Source organism: Narcine bancroftii, chromosome 6 (genome assembly GCF_036971445.1).
Source record: "Narcine bancroftii isolate sNarBan1 chromosome 6, sNarBan1.hap1, whole genome shotgun sequence".
Taxonomy (NCBI): Eukaryota; Metazoa; Chordata; class Chondrichthyes; order Torpediniformes; family Narcinidae; genus Narcine; species Narcine bancroftii.
In genome coordinates, this window is record NC_091474.1 from 239,827,124 (window position 1) to 239,849,702 (window position 22,579).

At 45.7% G+C, this 22,579-nt stretch overlaps 1 long non-coding RNA gene across 7 annotated transcripts in view; it reads right to left on the reverse strand.

The window, feature by feature from the left end:
• The window catches only part of LOC138737167 (uncharacterized), a 44,660-nt gene that overhangs the window by 19,747 nt on the left and 2,334 nt on the right, over positions 1-22,579 (reverse strand). For 3 of the 7 annotated variants that reach the window (XR_011340798.1, XR_011340795.1, XR_011340797.1), the window contains exons 2-3: positions 19,702-19,847; positions 12,318-12,432 (exon numbers count right to left, since the gene is read on the reverse strand). This is a non-coding gene — a long non-coding RNA (uncharacterized lncRNA). Of the gene's footprint in view, positions 1-12,317; positions 12,433-15,409; positions 15,497-19,701; positions 19,848-22,579 lie in introns of those variants that run through there. The other 4 variants (XR_011340799.1, XR_011340802.1, XR_011340800.1 and 1 more) reach the window with 3 other exon arrangements.

A 22,579-nucleotide genomic window follows, 5' to 3' on the forward strand; every position in this document is an offset into this window, starting at 1 on the left:
AGCCTCCTCTTCAATGACAGAATTGACCCTGCCGCAACTACTTTTTCTGGTAGATCATTCCATTCAGCCACCACTCTCTGAGTGAAGAGGCTTCCTCTTATAAACTTAACTTATGACCCCTCGTTCCAAACTTCCCTACCGTCAGGGGAAAGAACCTATTCACACCTACTCTATCTATCCCCTTCATAATTTTAAATACCTCTATCAAATCCCCGCTCAACCTCTACGCTCCAAAGAGTAAAGCCCCAGCCTACTCAATCTTTCTCCGTATTCAAGATACTGCAATGAAGGCAACATTTATGTAAACCTTCTTTGCATCTTCTATACCTTATCTTATATCCTTCCTATAATTTGGGAACAAGAACTGCACACAATACTCCAACCTTGGCCTCACCAAAGCCATAAACAGTCTCAACATCACCTCCCAGCACCTATATTCTATGCTATGATTTATAAAGACCAGCATACCAAAAACCTTCTTTATACCTACATGGGAATCCACCTTCAAGGAACGCTGAACCATTATTCCAAGATCTATCTGTTCCTCTGCATTCCTCAATGCCCTCCCCTTCACTCCAAATGTCCTATTTTGGTTATTCTTCCCAAAAATGAAGCACCTCACACTTATCTACATTAAACTCCACCTTTCAGCCCACCTTTCCAAACAGTTCAAATCCTTCTGTAGTCCACGAAAACCCTCTTCACTATCCACAACTCCCCCTATTTTTGTATCGTCCGCATATTTACTCACCCACCTTACCACCCCGTCATCCAAATCATTAATATAAACGATGAACAAGAAAAGACCCAACACCGATCCCTGAGGCACACCGCTCGTCATTGGCCTCCATCCTGACAGACATGACTCTCTGGTGCCTATCTTCCAGCCACTTCTATCAAATCTCCACTCATTCCCAATAAAGTCCCAATCTATTTAACCTTTCACAGAAGTAAATTAAAAGTGCACTGGGGTATAAGAATGATATCCAATAAAAGATTTATCATAATTAGTGATAATTAATACAGAATTAATAGATATCAATATGTTTTGATTATAATTTTAATGTGAATATTCCAACACTAGCAAATTTAGGCCGTGGATGAAGACATGCCATTCCAGGTGGAATGCGATTCCTCTGATGTTGCCCTTGTAGCCATCCTGAACCAGAAGGGTCGACCCATTGCATTTTTCTCCAGGACCCTCCACGGTTCCGAGCTAGGGCACTCCGCCATTGAAAAGGAGGTCCGGGTGATCGTAGAAGCGGTCTGCCACTGATGTCACTACCTGGCAGGCAGGAGGTTCACCTTTCTCATCGATCAACGTGCTGTTGTGTTCAAGTTCAGTACCACCCATAAAGGAACGATCAAAAACGATAAGATCTTGCACTTGAGAGTCGAGCTGGCCACATTCAGCTACGACATCCAGTACAGAATGGCAACCTGACCTGGACCTACTCTGTGGTGCCGGCCGACCAACTACAGGTGCAGCACGACTCTCTCTGCCACCCGGGCGTCACGCGTCTGTACCATTTAATCAAGTCCTGGAATCTCCCTTTCACCGTCCAAGAAGTCCGGACCATGACCGAGACATGCAGGGTCTGCGCGGAGTGAAAACCGCTTTTTTTCCGCCCACCACAGGCCCATGTCGTAAAGGCCACTCAAAAGGCTTAGCATTGACTTCGAGGGTCCCCTGCCTTCCATGAACAAGAACGTCTACTTCCTCACGGTCATAGACAAGTACTCCCATTTTCCCTTTGCCATCCCTTGCCCTGACACCTCCACAGCCACCGTTATCAGGGTTCCAATGCAGATTTTCACCATGTTCGGATACCCGGCGTTCATCCACCGTGACCTCACAAGAGTGTAGAGCTGTGCCAGCACACGGTAGCGTGAGGCATTGTGACTAGACGCACAACTAGTTACAACCTGAGGGGCAACGGACAGGTGGAATGCAAAAACAGGATGATCTGGAAGGCAGCCCCCCTGGCCCTGAGGTCCAAAGGCTGGTCCATCGATGACTGGCAAGATGCCCTCCCCGAGGCACTCCATGCCATTAGGTCGCTCTAGTGCATGGCTACGAATCAAACCCCTCATGAACACCTTTTCTCATTCCCCAGGAAATCGGCGACTGGAATCTTACTCTGATCGTGGCTTACATCTCTGGGACTGGTGCTCCTACGCAAACACGTGCGGGCCCACAAGGCCAATCCACTGGTCAAGCAGGTGCTCCTCCTCCACGCCAACCACAATTATGCCTACATCAGGTACCCCAGTGGCTGTGAGGACACCGTCTCAACCATGGCACCAGCAGGGAGACTCCCCACCCCAGCATCACAGCTACCTGACCCAGCTCTCCCACAATGGGTACTGTTAGGTCTGCTTTGTTCATGAATGAGTGAGACAAACACCAGGCTGAGTCGAAATCAGGGTTCTTTGTTCTTTATTACCGGATTGTAACACTTGCGACCAACCAGGTTAGTCGGAGAATGCATTCTGCCGTTATCAGCAAAATGGTGATTTTTTTATACCCTTGGATATGTGCTTAGAACATCATCATATCATTACTTGTCCAATGACTAAAACTGTTGCTATCCTTTCCCTGCTAGCTTCCTGCCTCTCAATCCATCAATGTCTCTCTTATCTTGTAAGTACAAGGATGCATTCACATCTTGTTACTGCCCCGTACATTCCCATCTCATGATGTTTTACCTAACAGGAGTACAAGGACACCTCCCCTTCTTGTTACAGCCTTGTACAGGGTAACTCCCTACACATTCCCATCTCATGATGTTTTACCTTACAATACCCATGTCCCAACCAGGATCTGGGGGCCAAACCAATACCTCCGCCCCTCAAACAAACCCCACTTCTGCCAATCCACATTGACCCGGCCATGCCCCCGCAGAAAAGCAGGCAAACGTACACCACGCTGCCCACATCAGCTCCTGTTCCAATCATGACGGACCCAGCCAGTCCTAGGGTAGTAAGCACACCTTCACCAACCTTTGACCAGAAGCCAACCCAGCGATGGTCACAGAGACTCCGTCTAAACCTGTAGATAAATTTGTAAATATCACCCGGCTCCAGTTACTCACTCCCCCCCAGGACAATTTTAAGAAGTAGGTGAATGTGGTGATATGACCACCAGCCTCCTGCAGGGGGCAATCTCTGTACCTGCAGGAAAACCACCTAAGGAGCTGTCATTCAGCCAACCTGAATATAGACCTGAGTCGGCCCCTCCTGAGCCAGTCACATGGGGAGCCACCAAGGCATGAAATGGTGTTCAGACTTTTACCTGAATAAAGCCTTTTGGACAGTCTTTCGAGTTTTGTGCTTGCTTGCTGTTACCTCATTGCACCACACACCTAGATAAAGGGAGACATCGCCAAAGCCACATTGCATGCCGTGGACGAATCAATCCCATTTTAGATGGAAAGCGATGCCTCTGACTTGGGTCTCCCACCACTCTCAACCAGGAAGGCAGGCCAGTAGACTTTTTTCCCCTGTACCCTTCACGGCACTCCTCTGTTGAAAAGGAGGCACAGGGCATCGTTGAGGGTTTATGGCACTGGTGTCATTACCTGGCAAAGAAAGATTTATCCTGCTAATGGACCAACAAGACACTGTGTTCATGATCAATACCAAAATGCAGGGTAAGATCAAAAATGGCAAAATCCTGAGGTGGAGAATCGAGCTCTCCATCTACAACTACAAAGTCCTTTACTGGCCAGGCAAGCTCAACACCCACCCACCCCCCCCAGATGCCCTATCCTGGGGAACGGGTGCCAATGCGCATCTCGGCTGCCTCCAGTTCCTCCATGATTACCTTTGTCACCCTGGAGTCACGAGATTGCTCCACTTCATCCTCCATTGAGGATGTCAGGTCGTTGACCAGGCACTGTTGGATCTGTGCAAAATGCAAACCACAGTTCTTCCGGCCCGACAAGTCGCACCTCGTAAAGGCCACACGTCCCTTTGAACAACTCACATTGATTTCAAGGGGCCCCTGGCCTCATCCAACAGGAACATATACTTCCTTAACATCATTGACGAGTACTCCAGGTTCCTATTTGCCATCTCCTGCTTCAATATTACCTCAGCCACGGTCATAAAGGCACACCGCAGCATATTTACCCTCTTTGGGTACCCGAATTACATTAACGGTGATCAGGGGTCCTTTTTTATGAGTGAAGAACTGCGGCAGTACCTATTGGCTAGAGGCGTTGTCACTAGTAGGACAACCAGTTACAACCCCCGGGGGAATGGCCAGGACAGGAGAGAAAACACCATAGTTTGGAATGCTGTCCTCCTGGCTCTTAAATCAAATGGCCTGGCTGTGTCCCATTGGCAGGAAGCCCTGCTGGAAGCAGTCCATGCCAGCCGATCCTTCCTATGCACTGCTACTAACGCAACGCCACATGAACGCATGTTTTCCTTCCCCAGGAAGTTGGCGACTGGAACCCCACTGCCTCAATGACTCTCATCCCCGAGACCCGTCCTGCTGCGGAAACATGCGAGGGGTCATAATTCTGACCCATTGGTCGAAGAGGTAGACCCCAACCCACTCCCTACCCCCTTCAGCCCAGGTCCTACCTATACCCATACTGCTCCTATCAGGGACCCACCCACACCCGCCACACCATATACCCCGCCCGGACCCTGCTCCAGCTGCTCTGACCGCCACGACTGCCCCCACATACAAGCAAGCCCCACCTCTGATGGAGCCAGCCCTCCTTCCCTAGCCTCAGGTCACACGAACGGCAAAGGAGCTGACCAGTACACCATCGGCGGAACAGCACAGGTCACAGAGGCCGAGGAGACAACCCGACCGGCTGACCCTTCAAGATTTTTAACCCAGCCGTGTTTTTGTTTTAAAAGAGGGTGAATGTAGTGATATGAATATGTGACTGCCAATGGATAGGTGGCCTGTTCCCCCACTGTTGACTCGTTCCTTTGTAACTCCTCCCCTTGTGACCCTGGAATAAAGGTTGCCCTCCTTAGTCCTTAGTCGAGCACTTGCTGCTACAAGTCTAGAGTGTAATAAAGCCGATTGTTCCTCCCTCTACAGCTCTGGAGTTATTGTTAGAGCCTATCATCAAATATTGTGTTTTCACTCTTCCGTTTGACCTTGGAGGTTCTGCATGATCGAGTCAAAGGAATCCTGCAAAGTCAGCAGGCTTTTCTTCTCTTTTGTGTTCCCTTTTCAACAATGGGGCACTTTAATTCCAGCCACTATTCAGGAGACTTAGAGCAGGATCCAGTTTCCAGCTCATCAGACTTGTTCTGAGAAGGCCTATAATAATTATGATGCAGAAACAGGCCATCTCGGCACCTCGAGTGCAACCTACCTGCTCCTTCTCAATAACCCTCCAACCCCCTCACATCCATGCACTCATCCAACCTCCTCTTAAATGACGGAATTGACCCTGCTGCAACCACCTCTTCCGGAAGGTCATTCCACTCAGCCACCACTCTCTGAGTGAGGAAGCTCTCTTTCATGTTACTCCTAAACTTTTCCCCCCTAACCCTTAACTTATGACCCCTTGTTCCAATCTCACCTACCCTCAAGGGGAAGGGCCTATTCCACATAACCATATAACAGCTTACAGCGCAGAAACAGGCCATATCGGCCCTTCGAGTCCGCGTCATTTCACTTGAACAACTCGGCTAGTTCCACAATCATACTCTCCGCCCATAACCCTCCAACCCCCGCATATCCATGTACACATCCAACCTTCTCTTAAATGACAGAACCTGCTGCAGCTATCTCCTCTGGAAGATCATTCCATTCTGCACCACTCTCTGAGCGAAGAAGCATCCCCTAACATTTCTCCTAAAGTTTTGCCACCTTACCCTTAACTTATGCCCTCTTGTTCCAACCTCCCCTGTCCTCAGGGAAAGAGTCTACTCAAGTCTAGTCTATCTATTCCCTTTAAATTTTAAATACATCTATCAAGTCCCCTCTCACTCATCTACATTCCAATGAATAAAGTCCCAGTCTCCTTAATTTCTACCTGTAATCCAGATAATGTAAGCCAGGCAACATCCTTGTAAATCTTCTCTGCACCCTCCCCACCTTATCTATATCCTTCCTATAATTTGGAGACCAGAACTGAACACAATACTCCAAACTTGGCCTCACCAATGCCTTAAACAGTTTCAGCATCACCTCCCAGCTCTTATACTCTATACTATGATTTATGAAGGCCAGCAGACCATATGCCTTCTTAACCATCCTGTCTGCATGGGAATCCACCTTCAAGGAACTCTGTTCCAAAACTCCAAGATCCCTCTGTTCCTCTGCATTCCTCGACACCCTCCCCTTAACTGCATATGTCCTATTTTGGTTATTTTTTTCCAAAATGCAGCACCTCGCACTTGTCAACATTAAATTCCATCTGCCATCTTTCAGTCCACTTTTCCAAACAAACCAAATCCTGTAATCCAAGAAAACCTTCCTCATTATCCACCACTCCCCCTATTTTTGTATCATCTGCATATTTGCTTACACAGTTAACCACCCCATCCTCCAAATCATTAATATAAATGATAAACAACAGGGGACCCAGCACTGATCCCTGAGGCACACCGCTCATCCCAGGCTTCCATCCTGACAGACGGTTGTCCACCATGACCCTCTGCTACCTATCTTCTAGCCACCTATGAAGCCATCTCACTATCTCTCTATTAATCCCTAGTGACTGAACCTTCTTTACTAATCTTACATGTGCAACCTTATCAAAATCCTAACTAAAATTCAAATAGATCACATCAACCGCCCTACTTTCATCCACTTTTCTTGTCACCTCTTCAAAAAGCTCAACTAGATTCATCAAACATGACTTCCCCTTCACAAGACCATGCTGGGTGCTCCTGATCAACCCTGCCTATCCAGATATTTATACACACCATCTCTAAGAATACCCTCCATAACTTTCCCTACCACCAAAGTCAAACTTACTGGCTGATAATTACTTGGCCGGTACCTTGTGCCTTTTCTAAATTACAGAACTACATTGCAACCATCCAATCCATGGCACCACACCCTCCTTCAGTGATAGTTGAAAAATCACTGTCAGTGCCCCCGCTATTTGTTCCCTGACCTCCCTTGACATCCTGGGAAAAATCCCATCAGGTCCAGGAGACTTATCCACCTTTATTGACCCTAAGCTCCAAAACCCTCTCTTTACTAATCCTATCCTTTCCATAACTAAGCCATTTGCCTCACTTATCTCACATAGTCCAATATCCCTTTTCCTCATGAATACAGACGAGAAAAAAATCATTCAATATCTCCCCCATCTCATACTGTTCCTCACAGTCCGCCATTCCCATTTCCCAGCGGACCCACTCTATCCTTAACCCTCCTTTTACTATTCATGTATCTGTAAAAACGCTTAGGATTCACTTTCACCTTATTAGCTATGGACACCTCATACCTTCTTTTTGCCTTTCTAATTTCCCTCTTCAGGTTCTTTCTGCAATCTAAGTAACGATCATACATCTCATCAATCTTTTGTTTCTTATATTTAGCATAGGCCTCCCTCTTATCCTGAACCATCTTCTGAATTTTCCAAGAAAACCACAGCTCCCTTTCAAGGTCTTGCCTTTCAACTGGACTGGAACATAAAGATCCTGTACTCTCAAAATCTCACCTTTAAGTACCCTCCAATTTTCCCTTATATCCTTTCTGGGAAAAAAGATCAACCCACACAACTCTCTGCAAATCCCTTCTCATATCTTCAAATCTGGCCTTCCCCCACTCGAAGACCTACGACTTCAGACCCGATCTATCCCTTTCCATAATTAAGCTAAAGCTAATGGACCCATGATCACTGGATCCGAAGTTCTCCCCAATGCTCACCTCTGTCACCTGCCCTATTTCATTCCCTATCAACAGATCTAACACTGCTCCCCTTCTAGTGGGCACCTCCACATACTGCTGCAAAAACCAGTCCTGAATAAATTGTATAAATTCTAAACCATCCTGCCCACACACTGACTGTGTTTCCCAATCAAATTTAGGAAAATTGAAATCTCCAACCAACGCCACCCTATTCCTACTGCACATCTCAGCTATTTCCTTGCACATCTGCTCTTCTAGTTCCTTCTCCCCATTTGGAGGCCTATAATATACCCCTATAATAGTAACCTCACCCTTCTTATTTTTCAGTTCTACCACACTGCCTCCCTCGACGAGCCCTCTGGTCTACCTAGCTTCAGCACTGCTGTAATATCCTCCCTGACAAGTAATGCCACACCTCCCCCTCTTAATCCACTAACTCTGTCACATCTAAAGCAGCAAAATCATAGAATATTTAACTGCCAGTCACAACCTTCCTTCAACCACATCTCACTAATGGCCACAACATCATAACGCCACATGTCAATCCACAGCTTTAGCTCATCCCACTGCCTTACAACACTCCTCACTTTGAAATAAATACATCTCAGGGATCTCCCGCATCCTACCTTCTTCCTATCACCCTCTCTACCATTCTCACAATTATCATTATACCATCTATTTACTACTTCCTGCCATTCCACCCCCAAATTATTTTTCCTTTGCCTAAAAACCCTCTCTCTGTTGTTCTCCTTTACTTGAACCCCTGTCCCCAACCATACCAGTTTAAAGCTCCCCTGGCAGCCCTAGCAAATGCCTCCGCCAGGAGATTGGTCCCTCTGGGATTTAGATGTAACTCATCATTACCATCTCCCCCAAAACAGGTCCCAGTGGTCCAAGAACTTGAATCCTTATCTCTTACTCCACCCCTTTAGCCATGTATTTAACCTCCTCCTGATTCTATTCCTTCTCTCATTGTCACGTGGCACAGGAAGCTATCCAGAGATTACCCCTTCTTCTAAGCTCCCTGCCTAACTCCCTATATTAATTCTGCAGGACCACTTCCTCTCAACATCATCTCCCAGCTCCTATATTCTATGCTATGATTTATAAAGGCCAACATACGAAAAACCTTCTTCATTACATGATAATCCACTTTCAAAGAACAATGAACCATTATTCCAAGATCTCTCTGTTCCTCTGCATTCCTCAACACCCTCCCCTTCACCGTATACATCCTGTTTTGATTATTCTTCCCAAAATGAAGTACCTCACACATCGGTATTAAACTCCATCTGCCACCTTTCAACCCACTCTTCTAAGCAGTCCAAATCCTTCTGCAGTCCCTGAAAACCATCTTCACTATCCATAACTCCCCCTATTTTTGTATTGCCCGCATATTTACTAACCAAATTTACCACTCCATCACCCAAATCATTAATGTAAATGACAAACAACAAGGGACCCAACACCGATCCCTGAGGCACACCGTTCGTCACCGGCCTCCATCCTGACAGACAGTTGTCCACCATGACTCCCTGGTGCCTATCTTCTAGCCACTATTGAACCCATCTGTCTATCTCAACATTAATACTTAGTGCCTGAACCTTCCTTTCTAACCTTCTATGTGGAACCTTATCGGAGGCCTTACTGAAATCCACATAGATTACATCTACTGCTCTACCCTCATCAACCTTCCTAGTCACCTCCTCAGAAAATTCAACAAGATTTGTCAAAAGTCACCTTTCCCTCACAAACCCATGCTGGGTGTTCCTGATCAGTCCTTGCCTCTCTAGATACCTATACATATTATCTCTAAGAATACTTTCCATTAGTTTACCGACCACTGTCATCAAATTTACTGGCCGATAATTGCTGCACCTACACCTGGAGCTCTTTTAAATAGAGGAACCACGTCAAACCCAACCTTGAAATCCTTTGGATTAAGGGGGGGGGGCAAGGCGATGGTACAGGAGGGTGCAACGGGGAGGTAGAACATTCAAAACCCTTCATCCTCAGTCAGAGCAGAAAAATGGCAGAGGAACAAACATGAACACATTTCATGAGTGCAAATTTATAGATGGAGGAAGAGAGGTGAATTAATGGGAAAACTCAGGGTAGCGCAAATAAAATCTCTCACAACTGGAGGGAGAACAAACGCTTTTATTTGGTTATAACTAAGGGTAGGGTCTCACAGTCATCTTCAGAAGGGTTCTGGGTTTAGGTGGGAAACCAGGGTTATATGTGACCAGATGGGGGCAGAGCCAGCCTTCAGTACAACATACCACCAGTCAATCCCAGTTCACTGCATTCACCCCTTCCTGTGGAATTTAGGGTATGTGGATGAAGATAGAGAACATGGGTTCAGAAAAAATGTTGAAAAATATACAGTTATTTACAAATTTACAGATTTAAGTGATCTGGTGGTCTGGAAATCCTGGTGGAGCACTTTAGCACCTTGGGTCTCCTGATCCCCTTGTAAGGGAGGAGAGCCGGGCTGAGTCTCCGGCTCGATGGTGAAGGGGGAGGCACTTTCCTCCTGAACCAGATCCCTCGAGGTCTTGACTGGGGGTGGCAAAAATGAGCTCCTTGGCTTGCAGGACACTTGAGGCAATGGACCCTCTGTTCCGGTGGGTGCCAGGGGCCTGATAGAGTTGGTGTCCTCCCTGCCATCCAGGTACTCCATGTAGGTGTACATGGGATTGGCGTGGAGCAGTTTCATCCTTTCCACCAGGGGGTCAGTCTTGCTTCTCCTCACGTGCTTCCTGAGAAGGACTGGTTGGGAGTGTAGTTCCCGATGCCAACCTTCTTTCAAAAGTGAATAGGAGCTCATGAGGAGTAGAGTTGGTCCTGGTACATAGTAGCGACCAGATGGAATGGAGTGCAAGAGGGAGGACTTCCTGCCAGTGTGAGTCTGGAAGGCTTTTTGACCAGGGCCAGTTTGACAGCCTTCCAGACTATGGCATTCTCCTTTTCAACTTGCCCATTCCTCTGGGGGTTGTAGCTAGTAGTCCTGCTGGATGCATTGCCCCTCACCAGCAAGTACTGACGTAGCTCGACACTCATTAAGGATGAGCCCAGGTCACTATGAATATAACTGGGATACCCAAACATGGCGAAAATGGAGTCTAGGGCCTTTACGACTGATGAAGGGGATGTGTCAGGACATGGAATGACGAACGGGAAGCAGGAATACTCGTTGATGTTAGAGAGGAAGAAAGTGTTCCCGTTCGTGGAGAGGAGAGGTCCCTTAAAATCGACAAGAGCCCTTCAAAGGGCCTAGAAGGCTTAATTGAGTGCACTTTTGCGGGGTGGTAGAAGTGCGGCTTGCACTTCGTGCAGACCTGGTCATTTCCCTGACATCTTCCATGGAGTAAGGCAGATTGCGGGCCTTGACAAAATGAGCCACGTGGGTGACCCCTGGATGGCAGAGCTCATTATGAATAGTTATCCAGTGTGTGCAGAGACATAGCTTCTTCTGGATAAGGCATCTGGAGGGTCATTAAGGGTTGCTGGCTGATAGGCAATGTCATATTTGTAGGTGGAGAGCTCGATCCTCCACCGAGCAATTTTGTCATTTTTGATTTTTACCCTCTTGACATTATTGAACATGAAGGTGACCGAGCGCTAGATGGGTTCCGGAGCTTGTGGCCTTGTAATGTCCGTGGGACGAATGGCAATGACAAAATGCACTGGCCCCACTGCACAGCCAATAGATAGGGAGAGTGCGCAGGGAAGATGGCATTGTCAGGCAAGGAGATACCCGCGCGTGGGAAACCTATCTTTGTCATGCGGGTCGTTACGTCAGAAATTAGGGCAAACGAGAGGTAAAAGTCGGGCTTGAGCCCCAATAAAACACAGAGCTTAACCTGACTACACCTCATGAGTGTGTCTTTCTTTCACATAGAGCGCGGCTACCATACAATTCATCTTCTGCGTCTGTTGTTATGAATAATCAACAATCTACTTTATTTAACACCCCGGGGAACTAGGCAGGGATACCCTCTCTGTCCATTTTTGTTTGAATTAGCATTAGAACAGTTCACTATTTGTGATTCTGAGGATATAGAACCCCTCCCATACATGTATCTAACTGTTTGGAAGCAGTTGAGGCGACTTCATTAAACATATTTAAGGTTCGGTGAGATTTTTACATAAAAAAAAAGAATTAAGGGATATGGGGGAAAAGGCAGGAAGGTGGATTTAAGTCAATGATCATATCAGCCATAATCTCATTGAATGGGGGAGCAGATTCGATGGTGTGAATGGCCAACTCCTGCTCCTATTTCTTATGTTCTTAGCTTGTTCCGTACTTCCACCACTCTCTGCAAGAAGTTCCCTCCAATCTTCACTTTAAATGCTTTCTCCTTTCACCCTTAACCCACGTCCTCTAGTTTTTAATCTCCCCTAACCTCAGTGGAAAAAAAGACCTGCTTGCTTCTATTCTCCAATGCCCATCTCCATTAGGCCTCACCTCAGTCTTCTACATCCCAGACATCTCCGGGTTTTCTAGAGGGGTGATTGTTCACAAGGTCTCCTTATATGCGAACGTCCTTCTGTTATTTGTCTCATATTCCTTTTATTTTGTCCTAAAACAATTCAGACACATTAAAAGGTACAAATTACATAAGAGAAAACTTTTTCTCCCCCTGAATGCTATGGTGCCCATCTATGCCAATACCATTTTAAGGTAGTTAGGAATCAGTTTACTTACCTATGAATTCTAGTAACCAAAAACCACAACATTTATTTCAGGAAAGTTTTCTTAATTTATTTTTAAAATTTATGCAAACCAGATGGTCACCTTCCTCTATTTCAGAGATTACCAATCCTTTTAGGGCTGTCGCCCCCTTGGTTCCAAGGCCACATCCCTAGTGCCCCAACCCACAGACAATGAGCACGCACCTCTTCCTTTTGCCTCGCCCACTCGCCACCTCTCATTCCTCAGCCGGAGCTGCCTGAGGGCCTATCTCCTGGGGCCCACTCCTTTCAGCAAAGGCCTTTCTCTCTCAAGCCCCCCTGCGCTCGCTGCCTCCCTCACTCCGTCCGCCTTTCCTCCTCTGCCTCCCGCTCACTCTCATCAAAAGGCCGAAGCCAAATGCAACAGGGTGGCCATTGAGGCTGCTTCTCGTGAGACCTCCATTCATTTTCCTCGCTATGATCATCCAGAGTCCGGCCGCGGCAACCAACGGTCATTCCGGAGACTGCGGCACCAGAAAAATACTGCACCGGCTGCTTCATTTTTCCTCACCGTGTTGGATCTTTCCACCACCCCCAGGTGGGGTGGCACCGCCCACTTTGGGAATCATTACTTGGTCATATTAACTCCATAAAAATAATATTTTACCCAAACTTTTATACCTTTTTTTTGTTTTTATTTGTCCATCTAAATTGGGCTACACCCTTACAATCATCATAATTTCCTTCTGCTAATGGCATGACTTTACTTATATCCCAATTAATTTTATAACCCGATATTCCTCCATAATCTTATATTTTTTTTATATAATGAAACTAAAGAATTCTACAGATCTGTTATATAAATTAAGAAGGCATATGGTCTGCTGGCCTTCATAAATCATACTATAGAGTATAGGAGCTGGGAGGTGATGCTGCAGCTGTTTAAGGCATTGGTGAGGCCAGGTTTGGAGTACTGTGCTCAGTTCTGGTCTCCAAATTATAGAAAGGATATAGATAAGGTGGAGAGGGTGCAGAGAAGGTTTACAAGGATGTTGCCTGGCTTACAGCATCTGGATTACAGGGAGAGATTAAGAAGACTGGGACTTTATTCATTGGAACGTAGACGACCGAGAGGGAACTTGATAGGGTATTTAAAATTATGAAAGGAATAGATAGACTAGACATAAACAGACTCTTTCCCCTGAGCGTAGGGGAGGTTGGAACAAGAGGGCATGAGTTAAGGGTAAGGGGCAGAACTTTAGGAGAAATATTAGAGGTGACTTTTTCATTCAGCGAGCGGTGGCAGAATGGAATGATCTTCCAAAAGAGATAGTTGTGGCAGGGTCCCTTCTGTAATTTAAGAGAAGGTTGGATGTGTACATGGAGGTGAGGGGGTTGGAGAGTTATAGGCGGAGAGCGGGAGGGTTGAGCTAGTGGAGGCTTTCAAGTGAACTGATGCGGACTTGAAAGGCCGACACGGTCTGTTTCTGCGCCGTAAACAGTTATATGGTTAAAAGGACTCGCGCGTGTTTGGAAAATAGCAGCAACAAATGTTAGTCCAATTTTTATCACAACCATCCCCTGCAGATCTGCAGAGCAAGAGAAAAGAGGAACTGATGGTTATTTCTAAGACATTAAAACTGACTGAAGTCAAGCATTGGATGAGGAAAATACAAAAACAGAAGATTATAGTGAAATATTATATAGGTGAGGGAAAATCGGTTGAGAAAGACTGAAAATTGTCCAGAGGATAGATCTGGTGAAGAAGAAAGAGAGTAACAGTGGGTGTTGGAAGAAAGGGAGAAACGGAACTTTGAGTTGCAGAGATAACAACATGAGGCAGGCCAAGCTGAAAAACAAAGAGAAGATTAAAAAACAAAGAAGCTGAAAAACAGAGAGGTGGATGAAAAATGGAGGAAATTATAAGTAAGGGGTAGCCGAACAATCGAAGGAGGATGCTGAAAGATGAAGAAAATATGGCGGGGTTGTCACAGGGCATGGCTGGCGGGCTGGTCAGAGGGCGGCCGGCAGGGTGGTCATAGGGCACAGCCAGCGAGGTGGTCAGAGAGTGGCCAGTGAGGTGGTCAGAGAGTGGCCAGCGAGGTGGTCAGGGGGCTCCCAGAGGGGCTGTCATGTGGCACGGCCGGCAGGACAGTCAAAACTCGCTGTCCTCCCAATTCTGGTAAGAGAAACTGTATTTTGGCTGTGTATTTATTACATCATTCCTGTTATTTGGTTTGATTTGGTGGGTTCTTTTTTTGGGTCATAATTTTTTCCCTTAAAGTTCGATGGAAATCCCTTCTTTGCTTTACGCCATTTCGGCTCACGAAAGGTTCCGTAGGAAAGCGGAGCATTATCATTATCTGAAATACTCTCAGAATTGAGCTCAAAATAAAACTCGGGTGGGGGGGGGGGTGGGGTGAAGTGAAGAGGGAAATGATAACAGTGAACATTATTTTTAATTTGAAAGAGAGTTCAAGGGAAAACAGCAGGCATCGGGTGAATGGAAAAGATACAAAACAAATAAAAGCTGCAGAAAAGGAGCTTCTAAATGACATTCAGAAGGGATGAAACCACGCATTAATTAAGTACAGTCAATTTGATTAAAAGAGGGGGTTAAGAGGAATGTGGGGCATAAACAAATTAATAATCTAAACAAAACTGAAGTCAATTCCATCCAGGCTCTGCGTTAACATTTACAATACAATTTTCTGATGGGCAAGTCTCAATGATATAAGATAATACATGGGTGGAGGGATGGCAAAATCTCTGCCCACCAAAGTGACAATCAATGGATACAAACTTTAATTGCCCAGTATAACATGCAGCCTTGTATATGACTGAGAAGGAACCTCCAACCATGGATCCAGAAAGCAACATACTCACAATTTGAATATTAATTGATGATCTCTAACAGAAAGCCACAAAATATCTCACAGGAAGAATATGCAAAGTTTCAGTGAGGTATGAAACGAGGGTCAAGGTACTGACAGGCAAGAAAATGGAACAAACAATTAACATGGTAAATATTTTCCTGGCAAAATTATTGATTTTGGTTCATTGGCTGAACTAGTCCCATACTGTCCAAGGACAGTTTACATCTGTTAGCACTGCAAAATTTGCCACATAATTTTTCACTCTTTGGGCATATGCTTTATTTGTAATGTTTACACATTCAAGGACAGTTTCTTTCCTGCTGTGTAATTAGACCCCTGATGGCCGTTGCAGCAGTATGATAATTTGTGTTCACTCTGTACCACCTGACCTCTCTCTGTAGTTCTATTGCCTCTCCCTTGTGGTCCTTTGAAGACCCAACTGGTCTGCTCGCAAAACAATATCTGTCACTGCATCTCGGTACAAGGAACATCCAGCAGCTCAGTGCATGAACAGGCCCTTTACACGAACAGGCCCTTCAACCCACATCTGGGCTAAATATGATGTCCAAACAAAAACTCTACTGTGAGCACCTCATAGATATCCATGAGTCTATCTCGAAATCTCTTATAAGTTACTATTGTTTTGGTTTCCACTATGACTCCTGGCATCCACCACTCTCTGTGTAAATTACTTCCCCTGCACATCTCCCTTTAATGCCCGCCCACTCACCTCAATAGCAAATTTTCTGGTGGGTGACATTTTTGGCTCTGGAAAAAAAACTCTTGCAAATTTCTACAGTTGTACCGTGGAGAGTATTCTGCCTGGTTGCGTCACTCTCTGGTAGGGAGGTGCCAAGGCACAGGATAGGAAGAGAGAGGTGCCAAGGCACAGAACAGGAAGAGACTACAGAGAGTTGTGAACTCGGACAGCGCCATCATGGGCATTAAGTCTTCATTAAGGACATCCACAAGAGGCGGTGTCTCAAGAAAGCAGCTTTGATCATCAAGGATCCTCACTACCCAGGCCATACCCTCCTCTTGTCACTGCCACCATCAGGAAGGAGGTATAGAACCCTGAAGATGAACACTCAATGGTATAAAAACAGCTGCTTCCCCTCCGCCATCAGATTTCTGAACAGTCAATGAACCATAGACCCTGGCAAACTTTTTCCTCAAATTAATTTATTTAAAAAATTAATTCATAGCAATTTTTGATTCTGTCCTGTGGCCACAAAGCCACACATTTCTTTAAATGCCTCTCAAAATTAAAAAAAAACTCCATCAGGCCAATATTTGGCAATAAAGTTGAATGCATTGGTGTGGAGACAGTTGACCAATGGGCCTGTTTCTGTGTGGTTAACTGTTGCTCTTTCTGCATAGGGCCTAATTCAATGAATACATCCTCATCAGTCAACAAAAAGCTCTGCTTCTCCTCCCACTTCGGACCTTTCCTCAATGCTCCTCACGTGGACTGGGAGACCATTTCTTTGACCACCATTCTTCTGTCCTCCCAGTGGCCACCCATTTTAATCCCATGCACCATGTGTATCCATGGCCTGCAGAACAGTCAAACTTAGGCCACCCACAAACTGGAGAAACATCTCATATCCCGTATGCGGGCACTCCCCAACAGATGGTATTAACAGCGACTTCTCCAGCTTCCGTTAAACCCCCCCCCCCACAAAGTTTCTCCCTTTCCTTATCCCTGTTTCCATTCCTTCAGTTCCCCAGCCCTTTCCTTCACCTCCCTCTCCATTCAGAAAGATACCCTTTCCCCATCACCTCAGCTTTTTTTCTCTTCCACCTTCCCACCCATATCCACCTGACTTCATCTGATAATCAGCCTTCCTCCCGCCCTCCTCTTCTCTCCCCTCCCCTTCCCACATCCTCCACCTCCACTCTCCCCTCACCTCCCCACTCCTCTTCCCTGACTCCCTCCCCTCTCCTCTCCATTCACCTCCCCTCACTCCTTCCCACTCCCTCCCTCCTTCCTTTCACTCCCTCCACTCACTCCCTTCCCTCCCCCTCTCCCTCCCTCTTCTCCCCTTCCTTCCCCTTTCCCCCTCACTCTGTTCCAACCTCTCCCCTCTCCTCAATCTGTCCCCTCTCCTCTATTCCCCCTCCCCTTAATCCCTCCCTCTTTTCCCCTCTCCCCTCACTCACTCCCTGTCTCTCCCTCCACCTCCTCTCCCCTCCCCTCACTCTCTCCCCTCCTATCACTCCCTTCCCCTTCCTCACTCCTTCCCCCTCTCTCCACTCCTCTCCCTCCCTCACCCTCTTTTCCCCTCCTCTCACTCCCTCCCCCAACTCTGTCACCATTCCCTCTCCCTTGTCCTCACTCTCCACTCCCCATTTCCTTACTCCCTTCCCCTCCCCCCTCACTCCATTCCCCTCTCTTCTCTCACTCCCTGCCCTGTCCTCACTCCCCCTCCTTCTCTCCTCACTCCCTCTCCCCTCCCCCATCCCCCACCTTTTATTCAGACACCTACCTACTTTTTGTTCATGCTGATCAGTTTCTGAGACCTGAAATGCTGGTTACCCTTCCTGTGAATACTCCATACATACTCCACCACCACTGTCCATTGCACTACAATCCCAGTGTCTCCTGTTAACGCCAATCTTTCAACTTCACTTGCTGAATTCAGCATGCTTTGATCTACGAATCACCCCCTCCACCCTATGTAAACCACCTTCCTCTACCTGGCCCGTTTGGGGAGATCACTTTGTTGAGCACCTCGGCTTGGTCCACCATAATTGCGGGGATCTCCCAGTGCCCCCCCATTTCAATTCTCCATCCCATTCCCGTGCTGACACGTCTGTCCACTGCCAGACTGAGATCACCCACAAATTGGAGGAACTGTAATAATTGTGTCACCTGTCAGGCTACAAAAGTACATGGCAGAACCACAAAGTACAAGACGCAGATTTATGGAGTCATGTCAGCGGGAATGAGCAGTATTAGTGTCAGGTCGACAGAGTCACCTTCGCTAATACCAGAATCTCATTCAAAGATTCAAGTGAAACAGTATTTAAGGCATTTTCTTGCATACAAATCTGATAGGGATCTCTTTGAATTTATTATTACCAGTTCAGGTTTTATACAAGGCATTGATTGCTCTTTTCTAAAGACAGGGAAATGGTTGATGTCAAGCAATTATTTGTATGTACAAGTCAAAATTAAAAGATAGCATTTCTTGCAGAGGAAATTGGCAAAAGTCTGGAAAAGTTCCTTCCAATACAAATGAATGTGTTGCTGAGACTTCAGTACCTCTTCCAAAAGTTGCACTCACGAATACAAACATTTCTATGGAATGGAAAGGTAGCCAGGATCTCCATGGAAAAATTGACCTGGGATTACAGTCTGGCCGGATTACGAACGCCAGACTTCAAGAAGTACTATTGGGCAGCCCAGTCGAGATACATCGCCTCACTCTTTGAAGGGAGAGGTGTACCATCCTGGGCACAAATTGACCTGCATGAGGTAGGGGAGAAGATAGTAGAGGACTTTATTTATAAATTGGATGCCAAATAGTTATCTGGGAAAATAGGTAGCCCTATCCGAAAACTAATTATCCTCATTTGGAATAAAATTAACCAATATCTAGGAATCAGTCCCCCAAAACACCCTTGACTCCAAATAGATCAATACCATGGACAGTAGGCAACAAGATCCTGGACATCTGCCGTAATAATGGCGTCAGGTGCGTAGAGGACTGCTTTGAGCGGGGGCAGCTAATGTCATTCAAACAACTCAGACATAAGAATGATTTATCAAATAAGACTTTTCTCTGCTACCTTCAGTTAAGATATTTTCTGCAGGACACATTAGGTCCAACTATGGCCCTACCAAAGTGCAGTGATAGTGAGGTCATGATTCAAAGGGGGAAACACATGGAAGTTCATCTCAGCAATGTATTTCTTGCTCCAAGGCAGGCCTTCACAAATCAAGGCAGAGGTGGGAGTCAGAGATCGACTTGGGAATAACGATGGATGAGCGGTGTCGGACCAGCATGACTGCAATCATTAATGCGCGGTACAGGCTGGCGCAATACAATTTTCTGTACCAGCTGTACCTGATGCCGCAAAAATTGAACAGATCTAAACCAGATCTATCAGATCAATGCTTCAGATGCGGTATTGAGACAAGGATCTTTGTGCACATAATCTGGACAATGGAGCAAGGTGAGGATCTTTTGGGTGGAACTAGGTCAAGTCCTAGGGAAACTCAAAGGCAAAGAATTCCCACAGGATCCAGAGTTGTTCCTGTTGGGAAACATAATGGTCAAAAGACTTCCAACATACCTGTCCAAATTTCACTTCTTAACAATTACATCGGCAGCGGCCAGGAAGTGCACAGCGGTTACCTGGAAATCCGACTCCTGCCTGAGTATTGTGCGCTGGAACATGAGAATGCAAAGCTGTGTTCTCCTGGAGAAAATTACCTATAACTTAAGAAAAAAAAGTATGACACTTTAAAAAAAAAAGCAACCATACTTAAATTCCATAGGAGCACGACCATAGTGCCTCACCACCCTACCTTCCTCAATCGGTGGGGGTAGGGGGTCCATCCTATCCCAACCAGGTAAAGTCAAGAAAAAAAAGCAGCCTGAGCTCTGGCTACTGGGCCGAGACAACCCCACAAAATCCCACCTTTGTTGGGAGTGTCTTCAATGTCGTGTGGAACTGTGGTTGGTCAAGTGTTGGGGTGGGGGACGGAAAGAGCTTGAACTCTGCAGTAACCCTTGTATAGAACTGACAACTGTAAACTGTAGTCAATGCTGATACTGTTAACATTGACACTAATAATGTTGATAATCAAGTTTAAAAGTTTGGAAAAATCATGAATAAAACAGTCAAAAATAAAAATCGCAGTAGCGTCATGCTGTATGCCTGATTTTTTAGTCTCACATATAAATAAATGGTCGGTCTCACAATAATATTAAGCCACCAATGCTAACAATGTTCCTAGGCTGGAACAATGCTAGATCGAAATTTAACTGGTGCCATCAGTGTTGCTGTGTGCGCCCTATGGCCATCGTCAACTCAGATCGCGGCTGACAGGTTGTAAGGCTCAGTCAGCTGCCTAAGCGCGGGAAGCCATTTGTGAATGGGTTGTTCATTGTCAGTTAGCGTTTCTGTGGTAAAAGGCATTACGGATTCTGTAAGTCTACCATAGTGCTGTTTACCCAGGAACCCAGGAAATGGCCGAAGACATTAATACAGATGAGACGACTGCTTTTAATTGTCTGTCTAGGATGTGCTTCTGCCTAGTAAACATATGGCTCTCTCTGCTCCCAGCTTGGAAGCTGCTTCTCTTATAACTGACATTTCCGGGTAGCATAAAAATGCAAACTTTCACAGAACATCACCTCTTCTTCCCACCCTTCAACCGGATGGCATTAACATCGTCTTCTCTGGCTTTCGTCAAACCCCGCCCACCTCCATCATCTCTCCCTTCCCTGTCTCCTTTTGCACAGTAAAAATACAAAATGCTGGAAGCTTGAGAGCCACAGAGATTGCAGGCGGGGAGCAGTGAGAGAACAAAGGAGAGCAAAGGAGAACTTCTTCAGGGTAGGCATCCCTCGAAGAGCTTTCACTGCATTGTCCAGTAGTCAGAAGTAAATCTGCAGACATTGGTAAATTCTCATCTAGTCCCTGATCATAGTGACAGGCAGGACTGGGAAGGGGGTGTGGACCTCATCGGTGACACCATCGGTGGGGGGTGATGCCAAAATGACTGTCTATAAAATGTTTGTGCAGTGTTTCAGCAGAAATTTATTATTTTTATAAAACCATCCCTGTAGTTTGTTATAACAACAAAATCATTTTTTGTAAGCCCATCTTACATGTATCAATACACCTATCAGGCTGAAACTCAATGCTCATTTACTTTTTGAACCTTCTAATGCGCTCCGTCCGGTCAGAGCTGTCGCTATTACCCAACGACAACAACACTTTGAATCACGTGGCTTCGACTGCACGCGCTACAATCACGCGCTGTTGTTTTCATTGGTGCTGGGTGTTTTTAAAGTCGCAGCTTATGCCACATTTTCTGGTGTTTTAGCTACAATATTGTGGTAAATTGTATTTGTGAAGCTAGATCCATAACCTCTCTTTGAGAATGAAGTAGCAATTAAAGGAAAAGGAGAGATAAAAATATCACAAAGGGCTCAGTTACTAATATGACAGGCCCAGAGGACCCCAAAACCCAGCAGCAATAGAAATTTCCCAAGACAAATGGTCACTTCAACAAAAGTTACTTTTAATTATCTTTAAACCTGAAAACAGCATCAATCTTTAACTTATCACTATTAATTTAACTTAACCCCTTCTAATTCTAAGCGCACGTGTGTGTAAGTTCAGAAAAGTTCTTTGATTCACAGTCCAATCTCACTTCTCACTCCTCCAAGTTCACCGGTATCAGGCAATTCGTAGATTGTGCACAGAATTTAACATTTGTGAATTGGTGCTTGAAAGGTAAATGGTTACCGCTCAGGAAGGTTCTGGTCAGTTTTCAAAGATAGATTTGTTGCTCTTTGGACACCTACAACTGATCAGCCACTTAAGTGTCTTGCCAAAGACAGGGTTTTCCAGATGATAACCTCTTTCTTTCAGGTCATCAGAGTTGCTTTTTTGTTTCCCTTATTTTAAGTGAATCATTATAGAGCCTGTCTCCTCTTGTATGGACCACAAGGGCTTTGACCAAGGTGAACTAAGAACTCACAACGCATCTTCAAATGTTTTTTTTTTTTTTTTTTACACAAGCTTGTCATGTCCTAGTCCCACCTGCTGCTCTTAAACTGTAGAACTGAATTCTCTCTCTCCCTCACTCACAGAAAACCACATGAACCTTTCAGAACAGCCAACTGCACTCAAGACAGACTGCGGCTCCAGACCTAATCTTCCGAGTTTATTCGTCTGTTGCCTTCCAAAACAATAAACCATGACTCCACAGCATATCCAATGAACGCCTACTTGTGAACTCCCAAAGTTTTTGCATTGGCACCAGGAGCCTGGACTGTCTGGCTTGAGCAGAGCTCTGGGATTTTAAATGAGATCTGTCTTGAAGTGTTTGTATGTGCGACCTATGGTTAAAAAAAAACCTGCCACAATTTATCTCCTTTAAAACATATATTTTTCTTTGGCTTGGCTTCGCGGACGAAGATTTAAGGAGGGGTAT